A 14927-nucleotide genomic window follows, 5' to 3' on the forward strand; every position below is an offset into this window, starting at 1 on the left:
AAACTCATCTGGCAAAATGGAGAGTACCTTGAGTATGAGCATAATATCTGACATATTTTCTAATTTGAGACGATTCACTTCAAATGCCATACTGCATAGAGCACTTACATTACTAGCCAGTTCCTTAGTTTTATCAAATACGAAGTTTTGTAATTTTTGGAGCAATCGCTGATTTCTTGAGGAAGTGTCTCTTTTGCATATTGCTCTAAGTTTAGTTTATAGTTCACAGACTTGGACGTTTGTCAACACAACGTATGTGGCTTTACCTTCTTTTTAGTTACCTACCAAATATAATGTTTCGCCTTCGCCTTGCACTCCGTTGTTGCCCCCTGTTTTCCCCCTTCTCTGTCGCATTTTTTCAAGTAATTCACTTCCATCCACAATATCCTATAGATTCTGCATGTTGTTGTTGTGGTCTTCAGTCCTGAGACTGGTTTGATGCAGCTCTCCATGCTACTCTATCCTGTGCAAGCTTCTTCATCTCCCAGTACCTACTGCAACCTACATCCTTCTGAATCTGCTTAGTGTATTCATCGCTTGGTCTCCCTCTACGATTTTTACCCTCACAGCTGCCCTCCAATACTAAATTGGTGAACCCTTGATGTCTCAGAACATGTCCTACCAACCGATCCCTTCTTCTGGTCAAGATGTGCCACAAATTTCTCCCCAATCCTATTCGACACTTCCTCATTAGTTATGTGATCTACCCATCTAATCTTCAGCACTCTTCTGTAGCAACACATTTCGAAAGCTTCTATTCTCTTCTTGTCCAAACTATTTATCGTCCATGTTTCACTTCCATACATGGCTACACTCCATACAAATATACTCCTGGAAATTGAAATAATAACACCGTGAATTCATTGTCCCAGGAAGGGGAAACTGTATTGACACATTCCTGGGGTCAGATACATCACATGATCACACTGACAGAACTACAGGCACATAGACACAGGCAACAGAGCATGCACAATGTCGGCACTAGTACAGTGTGTATCCACCTTTCGCAGCAATGCAGGCTGCTATTCTCCCGTGGAGACGATCGTAAAGATGCTGGACGTAGTCCTGTGGAACGGCTTGCCATGCCATTTCCACCTGGCGCCTCAGTTGGACCAGCGTTCGTGCTGGACGTGCAGACCGCGTGAGACGACGCTTCATCCAGTCCCAAACATGATCAATGGGGGACAGATCCGGAGATCTTGCTGGCCAGGGTAGTTGACTTACACCTTCTAGAGCACGTTGGGTGGCACGGGATACATGCAGACGTGCATTGTCCTGTTGCAACAGCAAGTTCCCTTGCCCGTCTAGGAATGGTAGAACGATGGGTTCGATGACGGTTTGGATGTACCGTGCACTATTCAGTGTCCCCTCGACGATCACCAGAGGTGTACGGCCAGTGTAGGAGATCGCTCCCCACACCATGATGCCGGGTGTTGGCCCTGTGTGCCTCGGTCGTATGCAGTCCTGATTGTGGCGCTCAGCTGCACGGCGCCAAACACGCATACGACCATCATTGGCATCAAGGCAGAAGCGACTCTCATCGCTGAAGACGACACGTCTCCATTCGTCCCTCCATTCACGCCTGTCGCGACGCCACTGGAGGCGGGCTGTACGATGTTGGGGCGTGAGCGGAAGACGGCCTAAGGGTGTGCGGGACCGTAGCCCAGCTTCATGGAGACGGTTGCGAATGGTCCTCGCCGATACCCCAGGAGCAACAGTGTCCCTAATTTGCTGGGAAGTGGCGGTGCGGTCCCCTACGGCACTGCGTAGGATCCTACGGTCTTGGCGTGCATCCGTGCGTCGCTGCGGTCCGGTCCCAGGTCGACGGCCACGTGCAACTTCCGCTGACCACTGGCGACAACATCGATGTACTGTGGAGACCTCACGCCCCACGTGTTGAGCAATTCGGCGGTACGTCCACCCGGCCTCCGGCATGCCCACTATACGCCCTCGCTCAAAGTCCGTCAACTGCACTTACGGTTCACGTCCACGCTGTCGCGGCATGCTACCAGTGTTAAAGACTGCGATGGAGCTCCGTATGCCATGGCAAACTGGCTGACACTGACGGCGGCGGTGCACAAATGCTGCGCAGCTAGCGCCATTCGACGGTCAACACCGCGGTTCCTGGTGTGTCCGCTGTACCGTGCGTGTGATCATTGCTTGTACAGCCCTCTCGCAGTGTCCGGAGCAAGTATGGTGGGTCTGACACACCGGTGTCAATGTGTTCTTTTTTCCATTTCCAGGAGTGTACTTTCAGAAATGACTCCCTGACACTTAAATCTATACTCGATGTTAACAAATTTCTCTTTTTCAGAAACGCTTTCCTTGCCATTGCCAGTCTACTTTTTATATCCTCTCTACTTCGACCATCATCAGTTATTTTGCTCCCCAAATAGCAAAACTCCTTTACTACTTTAAGTGTCTCATTTCCTAATCTAATTCCCTCAGCATCACCCGACTTAATTCGATTCCATTCCATTATCCTCGTTTTGCTTTTGTTGATGTTCATCTTATATTCTGCTTTCAAGATCCTATCCATTCCTTTCAACTGCTCTTCCAAGTCCTTTGCTGTCTCTCACAGAATTACAATGTCATCGGCGAACCTCGAAGTTTTTATTTCTTCTCCATGGATTTTAATACCTACTCCGAATTTTTCTTTTGTTTCCTTCACTGCTTGCTCAATATACAGATTGAATAACATCGGGGAGAGACTACAACCCTGTCTCACTCCATTCCCAACCACTGCTTCTCTTTCATACCCCTCGACACTTATAACTGCCATCTGCTTTCTGTACAAATTGTAAATAGCCTTTTGCTCCCTGTGTTTTACCCCTGCCACCTTCAGAATTTGAAAGAGCGTATTCCAGTCAACATTGTTAAAAGCTTTCTATAAGTCTACAAATGCTAAAAACGTAGGTTTGCCCTTCCTTAAAAGATAAGATACGTCGTAGGGTCAGTATTGCCTCACGTGTTCCAATATTTCTACGGAATCCAAACTGATCTTCCCCGAGGTCGGCTTCTACTAGTTTTTCCATTCGTCTGTAAAGAATTCGCGTTAGTATTTTGCAGCTGTGACTTATTAAACTGATAGTTCGGTAATTTCCACATCTGTCAACACCTGCTTTATTTGGGATTGGAATTATTATATTCTTCTTGAAGTCTGAGAGTATTTTGCCTATATCATACATCTTCCTCACCAGATGGTAGAGTTTTGTCAGGACTGGCTCTCCCAAGGCCGTCAGTAGTTCCAATGGAATGTTGTCTAATCTGGGGGCCTTGTTTCGAGTCAGGTCTTTCAGTGCTATGTCAAACTCTTCACGCAGTATTGTATCTCCCATTTCCTCTTCTTCTACATCCTCTTCCATTTCCATTATATTGTCCTCAAGTACATCGACCTTGTATAGACCCTCTATATACCCCTTCCACCTTCTGCTTTCCCTTCTTTGCTTAGAACTGGGTTTACATCTGAGCTCTTAATATTCATACAAGTGTTTCTCTTTTCTCCAAAGGTCTCTCCAATTTTCCTGTAGGCAGTATCTATCTTACCCCTAGTGAGATAAGCCTCTACATCCTTACATTTGTCCTCTAGCCATCCCTGCTTAGCTATTTTGCACTTCCTGTCGATCTCATTTTTGAGACGTTTGTATTCCCTTTTGCCTGCTTCATTTACTGCATTTTTATATTTTCTCCATTCATCAATTAAATTCAATATTCCTTCTGTTACCCAAAGATTTCTACTAGCCGATGTCTTTTTACCTACTTGATCCTCTGCTGCCTTCACTACTTCATCCCTCAAAGCTACCCATTCTTTTTCTACTTTATTTGTTTCCCCCATTCCTGTCAATTGTTCCCTTACGCTCTCCCTGAAACTCTGTGCAACCTCTGGTTCTTTCAGTTTATCCAGGCCCCATCTGCTTATATTCCCACCTTTTTTCAGTTTCTACAGTTTTAATCTACAGGTCATAACCAATAGATTGTGGTCGGAGTCCACATCTGCCCCTGGAAATGTCTTACAATTTAAAACCTGGTTCCTAAATCTCTGTCTTACCATTATATTATCTATCTGAAACCTGTCAGTATCTCCAGGCTTCTTCCATGTATACAGCCTTCTTTTATGATTCTTGAACCAAGTGTTAGCTATGATTAAGTTGTGCTCTGTGCAAAATTCTACCAGGTGGCTTCCTCTTTCATTTCTTAGCCCCAATCCATATTCACCTACTACGGTTCCTTGTCTCCCTTTTCCTACTACCGATTTCCAGTCACCCATGACTATTAAATTTTCGTCACCCTTCACTAACTGAATAATTTCTTTTATTTCATCATACATTTCTTCAATTTCTTCGTCATCTGCAGAGCTAGTTGGCATATAAACTTGTACTACTGTAGTAGGCCTGGGCTTCGTGTCTATCTTGGCCACAATAATTCGTTCAGTATGCTGTTTGTAGTAGCTTACCCGCATTCCTATTTTCTTATTCATTATTAAACCTACTCTCGCATTACCCCTATTTGACTTTGTATTTATAACCCTGTATTCGCCTGACCAAAAGTCTTGTTCCTCCTGCCACCGAACTTCACTAATTCCCACTATATCTAACTTTAACCTATCCATTTCCCTTTTTAAATTTTCTAATCTACCTGCCCGATTAAGGGATCTGACATTCCATGCTCTGATCCGTAGAACACCAGTTTTCTTTCTCCTGATAACGACATCCTCTTGAGGAGTCCCCGCCCGGAGATCAGAATGGGGGACTATTTTACCTTCGGAATATTTTACCCAAGAGGACGCCATCATCATTTAATCATACAGTAAACCTGCATGCCCTCGGAAAAAATGACGGCCGTAGTTTCCCCTTGATTTCAGCCGTTCGCAGTACCAGCACAGCCAGGCCGTTTTGGTTATTGTTACAAGGCCAGATTAGTCAATTATCCAGACTGTTGCCCTTGCAACTACTGAAAAGGCTGCTGCCCCTCTTCAGGAACCACACGTTTGTCTCGCCTCTCAACAGATATCCCTACGTCATGGTTGCACCTACGGTACGGCTATCTGTATCGCTGAGGCACGCAAGCCTCCCCACCAACGGCTAGGTCCATGGCTCATAGGGGGAGGGGGGGGGGGGAGATTCTGCATAGTAAACAATTTTCTCATTTTGACGGCCTATAAGGTAAAAGCACTGCTGTCCGTGAGCACTTGTATATCACAAAATTAATCATTTTCTTGAGACATTTCTTCTTGTTGCAACGTTTCGTGACTATTTTTTTACGGTTCTTTGATTGATTTCGCAGTCTTTTAACGTTGTTTCGTCCACTGCTTTGGCCTTTCTTATTTTAGAGCTGTTGTGTTTTTACTTTTAGGTGTTCCCTTTGTAACGAACATTATAAGATATACATCCTTTAAGTAAATGAATTTTTATTGACTTCTACATACAAGAACGGACCACAGACGCAGACAGTACGCACATTCTCTAATAAGTGGTGTCATCTTCTGTTCTGGTTGCCGACCTTTCAAAACATACAGCAAACATTGCGTTTTACCAACTCTTCAAAACTTTCAACAACTAGAAAAGAAGTGTACAGGTCCAGATACGAATCTCAATATACGTCACGTATTGATGAGGACGCTGGAAATGTACCCAAATATTAGACGAAGTGGCAAATGAAAAAATCAGTCGCAGTAGGCCTGCTAAAATGTTAAATTGCCCTTCCTCGGTTTACACCACCCAATTCCGGTAAACAGGTTGCGCAGCAGGTATCTGGACTGCGGCCCCCATGCGTACTGTCTTCAGCCGCGTATTCTGAAATCACTAGATGATTATAGGTGTAGGTCACCTATGCACAGACTGCGACCCGTACCTCAAAGCTCGTTCTTGTACATTGACAAAAAAATGAAACAAATATCAAAGCAATCGTGAAATGAATGGCTTGTCACGTTTCAAATCAAATTGTGTAAATAGTCTTTCTGTAAAAATACATGTTGTAATTATATTTGTTAAATAAAATGAAATAAATGAAGTGAAATAAAATAAAATGATGGTGTGAACAACTTTGATGCTTTACAGACAAAAAATCATAATCCTGGAAGACGATGATGATGAAATAAAATGAATGAATGGTGAACTTTTTCCCAGTCCTAAGGCTCTGCCACCCCCCTCTTCTCACCTCCCCCCTCTCTCTCTCTCTTACACACACACACACACACACACACACACACACACAGTACTGCCTGCTTTATACCTCAATCTACCGGCATCACCAAGTAGGCCCTGTGGCGCAACGGATAACGCGTCTGACTACGGATCAGAAGATTCCAGGTTCGAATCCTGGCAGGGTCGCAAATTTTAACAACTTCAAAGCTGTGTTGTTCTTTACGAAAGTTTTTAAATGGGTCGTTACAACCTGCAACTGTAGTTTGCCTGGAAGTGCCGTTAATGTTCCTTCGTAATTTAAATTAACTTTGTCTTAACGAGTTTCTTGCTGATGCTATTTTTTGCGGCAAGTGTACAAATATTCGTTTCATTAATTGAAATGCGTTTTTCTAGCTGCAGCAAGGGCAAGGCTTTTCAATTTATCGAACAAATAACTTTATCCCACTTGTACAAAACAAGGACAAAAAGAAAGTGAACTGGTGAGGAGAGCGGCCAGAGAGAGAGAACTGCTTGAAGACAGAGTACTTCAGACAATCTGCTGAACCAATAACAGTAGAAGAATGGGTAGGATCTTTTTACCAGTGAGTCCCAGTTTGTTCCTGCACCGATTTAGGGATGATTTGAACCCAGGGTTGCGATGGTCGCCAACGATGAGTCAATTTAATACCAAAGGCAGAAACTTCTGAAAGAAAAAGAAAGTGGGAGCAACTTCTTAAACGAAAAGTCACTCAACAAATCTGAATTTTAAGTCTTACATGCAGAAATATCAAAAATATCAGAAAATTCTGGTAGCATGTAAACGTGTTAGTCACTTCATTGCTTCTTTACAGAAATGACAGAAGATAAAATGAATGCTGAATTTTTAAAATCCTGGTTGAGAAGTTGTTTCCATCTTAGACTAAATAAAAAATAGTAAACTGTACGTCAATACATTTGAATTCCCGACATATTTTCAGTTATTCACGTAACATCTTATACACTGATATCCGTAAAGTCTTCGATGTTGTCCCTCTGTACGAAGAGCATCGGTATCATCAGTAAATAGAAGTAATAACTTACACATAACTTACATTAATCTTCAGTTTAAGAAGTTATGAACAAGCATTCGCGGATTGATGGACTGACTGCTGCAGACTACTTATTCGTTCAGTCGGCAAAATAGATTACTGTGTGGATAAAGTGGCAGACTTCCACATGTACAGTGTTGTGTCACGTTTGGGATTTTATCAGCAATAAATTGCTTTAGACAACTGACAAAATAACTGCTGAATACAAAGTAAATAACCCCAACCCAGAAATTTGCATATTCTCTGAATGGTTAAATACCAATTTTGTATACTTGTTTATTGAGGTCCTTTATTAAGTGGAAATTTTCTAAGAAATAATTTGTTGCATATCTTACTCCATTCTCAGTACACAGCCTGTCGTCGTCTGACATCATATGATGCTGTGTTAGATAAGAGATGGTTGTACACTCAGAGCAAAGATCTACCACAACAAGACGGATAGAAATTTACGCAAAAGGTGGCCGAACTAGATATCTCGTCTCCCTCGGCCAGAGATATTGACAGAAACGAGGTGACGATAACTACAAAAAAAAAAAAATATTCTTTCTTCATTTGTGAGGCTACATTTCCGTAGTTGCTTTACAATTCCTGAGGATATCTTCGTTCTATCGTTGCAACTTCAAGAAGATGCAAGTGTTGTTTTTTTTCCCCTTCACCAGATTTGATTCGCTTTATTGAGGTAAAGCATCATCAGTGGTCTGTAGTTAAAGATCTTTACAATTTGATTTATTTGTATGATCGAAAAACAGTACGTTAACAATATGTTGGTTTTTCGATTGAAAAACAAATCAAATTACAAATATCTTTAATTTAAACACTGATGATGCTTTTCTCAAAAAAGTGAAACGCGTCTGGTGAGAAAAAAAACCACGCGTTCTTTTGTTGTTGCAACAACAGAACGAAAATATCGTGTTTATCATTATTCATTACGCTATCGCAAATTTTTTTAATTGAGTGTGTTTAGATTATCTGCTTACGGTTTCGCTAAATCAGACTGTTGATTTTCACAGTCCACGTCTTCGAGAAGAGACGTCAATTTTCCGGAACGGAAAGCTCACCGCATATCTACTTTATTTCAACAGGAGTATACTTCAGTTTCCTCCAAGAACTGCCGCGCGGAGTGGCCGCGCGGTTACAGACGTCATGTCACGGATTGCGCCGCACCTCCCGCCGGAAGTTCGAGTCCTCCCTCGAGCATAGGTGTGCATGTTGTTCTTAGTGTAAGTTAGTTTAAGTTGTGTGTAAGTCTGGAGGCCGTTCACCTCAACAGTTTGGTCCCTTAGGAATTCACACACATTTGAACATCCGATAACAGAGCAAAAATAAGGGCTCGTTATGGATTTGAACTGGGACCCTCTCGCACCCTAACTGAGAATCATACTTCCCTTTTTTTGTTTTGTTTCTTCTTCTTTTCTTTTTCGCCCCTCACTGTGCTTGCCTTCTCAGCCTGGCTTCAATGCTACTTGTGTAAGTTGAGATAAATTGATATTTTGATAGTAAGATAAATAATCACTCTATGTTATTCTACCTAACCCAAAGACGCATGTTTGCACATGAACTATCTGAGCAGTGCGACGACTTCAAAGTTCTACTTCACGAAGGTTTGTTTTCCAATTTATTCCGCAGTATCTTTATGAGTCATCCAACGCATCGGTTTCTCGAGGTTTATTTGATGAATTGGCCTTCCCATCTACATCTATATCATATTCCGCAAGCCACCTAATGGCGTGTGGCTGAGAGTACTTTCGGTACCACTATCTCATCCCTCCAACCCTGTACCACCACGCGCGTATAGAGCGTGGGAAGAATGATTGTCGGTAGGACTCCGTATTGACTCTAATTTCTCGGATTTTCCCCTCGTGGTCAGCACGCGAGATGTATGCGAGGGGTGGGGGGGGGGCGGGGGGGGGGGAAGAAATATGTTGTCCGGCGCCTCCTGAAAAGTGTTGTCCCGAAATGTCAATAGTAAATCTTTCTGTGATGCACAACGCCTCTCTAGTAACGTCTGCCAGTGGAGTTCATCATCTCCGTAACGCTCTCTCACCAGCTAAACTATCCCGTGTCGAAACTCGCCACTTTTCGTTGGATCTTCTCAACTTCCTCTATCAGTCCTACCTGATAGGGATCCCAGATCGATGAACAATACTCAAGAATCGGGCGAACAACCGCCTTATAAGCCACTTCTTTCGTCGATGAATTACATTTCGTTAAGTTTCTTCTAATGGATCTGAGTGTGGTGTCTGCTTTCCCCACTATCTATTTTATGTGATCGTTCCACTTAAGGTTGCTCTTCATAGTTACGCCCAGATATTTTACGACAGACGCTTTCTCAAGCTGTTTGTCATCAACAGTGTAGGGCTGTGCAGTAGTGGATTTATTTTCCTATGTATGTGCAATATGTTACATTTATTTACGTTCAGGGTCAATTGCCAGAGCCTGCACCATTCATCAATTCTCTGCAGGTCGTTCTGAAAATTCTGGTGTTGCTACTTTGGTATAGACAACTGCATCATCTGCGAATAGCCTTTCAACTAGATCACTTATGTATACTGTAAACGGCAATGGTCCTATCACATTTCATTTGGTACTCCAGATATTACATCTGTCCATTTTGTTCCGTTAAGAGTGATGTGTTGAGTTCTATCTGCAAGAAAGTCTTGAATCCAATCGCAAGTCTGCTCCGATACTCCGCAAGCTCACATTTTTCTCATTAAACGGCAGTGCAGGACGGTGTCAAATGCCTTACTGAAATCAAGGAACACGGCATGAACCCGAGCGCCGTTGTTCACTGCGCTGCCGATCTCATAGAGCAGCGAGTTGAGTTTTGCAGGTTCTCTGTTTGTGGAATACATGTTGATTTTTATAGAGAAGAAGTTCATTTTCCAAAATTGTCATAATTCTTGAGCATAAACCATGTTCTATAATTCTACAACAGATTGGCGTCAACGATAATGGTCTATAATTGTGTGGATCTATCCTAGAGCCTTTCCTAAAAACAAAAATGACCTGCGCTTTTTTCCAGTCGTTAGGTACCTTTCGTTGCTCAAGGATCTACGGTGGATTATTTCTAGAAGGGGTGAAAGTTATTTCGCATAATATTCATAGAATCTTGTAGGTATCTCATCTGGTCCTGATGCCTTTCAACTACTAAGCGATTATAGCTGCTTTTCAGTTCCGCGATCAGTTATCTCAATACCTGCCATTTCGACGTTCGTGCGATGATTGAAAGGAGGGACAGTGTTACGATCGTCCACGGTGAAACCACTTCGGAAGGCCGAATTCAGTATGTTAGCATTCGCTATGTTACCTTCCGTTTCGGTGTCGGTGTGGTCACTGACAGAACGAATAGATGATTTTGATCCACTTACTGATTTTACATACGACCAAAATCTCATAGGGCTTTCACTCAGGTCGGTTGATAACGCATTACTTTCAAAATCGTTGAACGCTTCTCTCATTGCTCTCCTTAAGCTCATTATCGCTTCGTTCAGCTTTTATTTATCAGCTAGGTTTATAGTGCTCTTGCATCTGAGATGAAGTGCTCTTCACTTACGTAGCGCTTTTCTAAGACGGCTATTAAACCATGGTGGATCTTTCCCATCCGTTAAAACCTTAGTCGGAACATACTTGTCTAGGGTATATTGAACGATACCTTTGAATTTTTTCCATTTGTCCTCCACATCTTCGTCCTTATCACTGAATATTTGATGCTGACTGATGAGATTTTCTGAAAATTGTATACTGTCACCCTTGCTGAGCAAGTGTATCTTCCTACCTTTCTGAACATTCCTTGTAGGACCCGTCGTCATAGATGCTGTCCTCTGCGTTAACTGATTCGATAAGTTCACGTCTGTTTGTAGCCAAGCAGTCTGTTCAAGATAATTTGCAGACAAGACATCCAGAACAATGCCTCACGAATCCCTGTCTCTGGCACCAGTTTTGACGGTCTATACCTGGCTAATTGAAGTCACCCCCTATTACAACGACATGACGAGGAAAATTACTAATGATATTCTGCAAGTTCTGTCTGAAGCGCTCTACAACTACAGATCCTGACCCAAATAGTCTATAAAAGCATCCGATCACCGTTTTTGACCGTTCTTTGATACTCAGTTTCACCCAGATTAATTCACATTCGGAATCCTTCACAACATCGCTAGATTTTATCGAAGTTTTAATTGCAATAAACACGCTGCCACCATTGGTGACTAACCCATCCCTACGATAAGCATTCCAATCTGAACTTAGGATTTCGTTGTCGTTGACGTCTGGTTTCAACCAGTTTTTTGTTCCCAATAATGCTGTGCATTATAACCTTCAGTAAGCGCTACTAATTCTGGGATCGTTCCTTGGATGCTCCTGCAGTTTACTAAAATCATATTAATCTTTTCTATCTCTGATCTGCGAGGACCACGATTCTCAGAGGTCACTGTGTCTGATTTACCAGGCAAATCATCTTTGACCCCAAGGGAGGAGTTCTCTAAGCTCACGTACTCCGCTACCCTAATAGCCGCTTCCTGCGTAAGGAGCCAACCGCACGACCTGCTCCCTCTTTCGCCTGCGAACACGCCACAAGCTGGAAGCTACGAGCTGCCAGCCAGCTACGAGCTGTCATCTTGGATGTTACAGTTGACGGTGGATTTATCGCAGAATAGAAGAAATTAAGGTATTCTTTTGGTTAAAAGATGCTTTGACACACGGAATAAAATAACATAAAAATTACGACGTCTTCTGTCGCAAGGATAAGGTTTTCCTCTGAGATTGCTTCAACACAAAATAAGTTGCTTTTGACCTGTGTCTTTCGCAGTAATTTTTTTTTCTTTTCCAAAAAATACACCGTGTGAAAAAAGAAGAGAAAAACAAGAATTCGTTATTTTTTCTTGAGTTTAAGTCGTTTTCTATTCACTTCGTACACAAAGATTCACATAATTATATTTACTAAAAATTTTGGAAAGTTTTTCTTGTAATCTGTTGTCTTCATTAGGTTATGATGCTGAAGGAAAAGATACATCCGGAAATCATCTTCAGTTTATTTTCTTCGGTTACGAGATGTAATGTTTGGCCTTTTAGCCAGCTTACAGCATTTCTTTTTACGGCTGGGTATGGCACATCACTAGGATTCAAAAAATCGGCAGGCTAGATATTCATGTTATGGTGGCTAATATTTGAATGATAATTTGCCAGAAGTTCTTGACTTTAGTGCACACAAACCTTTGTATGTTCTTTGATGTCTATCACACGTGGGCGAATCACCCAGATGAAGGGCATGAAGTTTCGCTTTGGTTGCTACTTTCTTGTTTACTGAATTGTACCAAGTAGTTTTCACATTTGTTGGTAGGTGATGGGTGCTGAAACTTTTTCGAGTGACATTCCAATTGTATTTTGGGTACTTTTGCTCAATCACATTTCTCCTTTTGTCTTCCATTAATGTATATGCAATTAAGTTTTATCATATTCGATGGGCGGACTCTGGTTTCGATATAACTGATTTCAAGTTAAAATAGTTGAAAATGATAAAAGCCTTTGGCGACGTGCCACACGTATAGGTACATGTCTGGATTCAAGACAGTGGGAGTAATTTCGTCTAGGAAGTGAGGGTGTCTTCTTACACAGCTTGTAGGTGGAACACACGAATAAAGCTTGTGACTTTTGCCAACGTCAGAGGGGATTGATCCCCCGTTTTCGGCTGAGAGGGTCAACGTGTCAAACTTGATTTTGGAAATGTTACTATTAGCCACAACATGACCCAAAGCTAAGAGAAGTCTTGCTGTTTTTTCACGTGGTATGGGTAAAACTTAAGCCACATAGTCTACTTTAGAGGCACTGCACATATTTGCAAAGGTGGTCTTTTGGATGTCATCAAATCTTCTCACGCTATGTTCTTTGACGCTGGCTCGCAAGCTTGCAGGGATTTTCCTAGAGTTTCCGGCTGTAGCATGCTTTAAGTTAGACCTGCAGTGGATACCTAGAATTTGCATATGGATGACCACATTTCGTTCTTCCGTGTTTCGCCCAGATATTCCATGCCCTACATGCATGGTGCGTGATCCAGTTTTGCTTAGCTTCGCAATTGATGCAAGTTCACATTTTTCGATGACCTGCAAAATTTTCTCCACGTCACTCTCACTGGTGATCACGAGACAGCGCACTGAAGTCTGAGAAGTCTACAGTCGCTATGATGTCCCTACATTCGTAAACAGCTTAGATAATTCACCTTTCTTTAATCACAGTAGTTTCGTATAGGCCGGCTTCTCATGCGTTATCGCTTTTAGTCTTAGGGCAAGAATGAGCTCCATAATTTTGTAATCACTATTTAGATGAGCAATTGGATTTAGGTTATTTATTGACACGTTGTGTGTGTGTTTCGGAATTAGCTCTACATTTCCTTCTAGAAATTCCTTTGAGATTCCCTGTCAGAACTCATTAGTTCATTACATACAAGGAGTAATTTAGATTTCATTTGCGCCTGGAAAACCTTGTAAAACTCTTTTGCAAAGCCATCAGGCCCCAGCACTTTGTTTTCGGGACTCTCTGCAACTGCGGTTACCAGATCATCATCGTTGCCTGCACTAGAAGACTCCGAGATGCCGCTCTGTTAAGTCTTCCCTGAAGACTTTGTAACAGGTGTTCTTGTGCTTCACAGTTAACAGCACTGTGGGAGATAAAGTCATAAAGATGGCCACAAATTTCCTTTTTAATGTCGTCCTGTGTTTCGAGAACAGTCGCGTCAGTTCTTTTAATTTCTTTGATAATTTACGATGTACTCTCTTCTTTTCGCGTATTTCATGAACTATCCAAGTTTCTTCAGCATCATGCATTCTCTCACGTACTTGGTATTCCTCTGTTTTCACATCAGAGCCAAAACTTTGGACTTGATTCTCTTGATCACAACATAATTTTCAATGACATATGCGTCCAATTTGTACAGGCATTGGAATAAAAAGCAGTTCTTTTTCCTCTATCAAAAACTTTCTTCTCGTGAATCGTCGATGAACGTTTTCCTTAATTGAGGTTTCACGCATTATAGTCACCATGTTAAAAAAGAATTGAAGGATGTGAACTTACATTCGCATTCCTGCCAAGTTTTGTGAAAACATTTTCGCCATTCGGCATCTTGCAAGTGTACGTGGTTTGGGTTCCTATAACTTCTATCGCGGTAGGTGTCATGTTTCTCCAGGTTAATTGAGCATATAGATGGAGCTTGGTCAGTAAATCTGGTGGGCCACGCTGCTGTGACCAGACTATTAGTCTTCAAGTTGTTTGATCGGTATATCCTATTCAAGCGACTTGCCGAGCAATTAGTGATGAGCATACAACCAGGCGCATCATCATTTTTATGCTCCCATGTGTCAGTTAAATCGAACTCTTTAATTACGTATTCTAATTCAGCAGATAACATAAAATAATGTTGGTTGGTTGGTTTGGGTGTCCTGCCAATTCCTCAATGGGTCAGAAAGGTTGACCTCCCTCCCCTAGATGTAGTGATAAAAAAACCCTTCACAAATAAACCGTAAAACTAGGTCAGCCGCTGAGGCATCATCCACCAACACCAGCAATAGCGAGTCAGGAAGATTAAGAGTCCACTACAGGGTGGCTAGGTTAGGACAGCCCACCAAACTGTGGACTCCCATCAAACAGTCACCACAGTGGCAGTGCGTTGGATCCTCACAATGGAGGAGACGACTATGAGCCAGCCAAGTATGCTGACGAGGAGCTG

General features: G+C 42.3%; 1 protein-coding gene and 1 non-coding gene across 2 annotated transcripts in view; one reads left to right on the forward strand and one right to left on the reverse strand.

Moving 5' to 3' along the window:
• LOC126334527 (spindle and kinetochore-associated protein 1-like) overlaps positions 1-14927 on the reverse strand; it is a 424403-nt gene that overhangs the window by 245410 nt on the left and 164066 nt on the right. The window lies entirely within an intron of this gene.
• On the forward strand, positions 6257-6329 carry Trnar-acg (transfer RNA arginine (anticodon ACG)). Its single transcript has one exon. It is a non-coding gene; the product is annotated as a tRNA-Arg (tRNA).

Source organism: Schistocerca gregaria, chromosome 2 (assembly GCF_023897955.1).
Source record: "Schistocerca gregaria isolate iqSchGreg1 chromosome 2, iqSchGreg1.2, whole genome shotgun sequence".
NCBI lineage: Eukaryota > Metazoa > Arthropoda > Insecta > Orthoptera > Acrididae > Schistocerca > Schistocerca gregaria.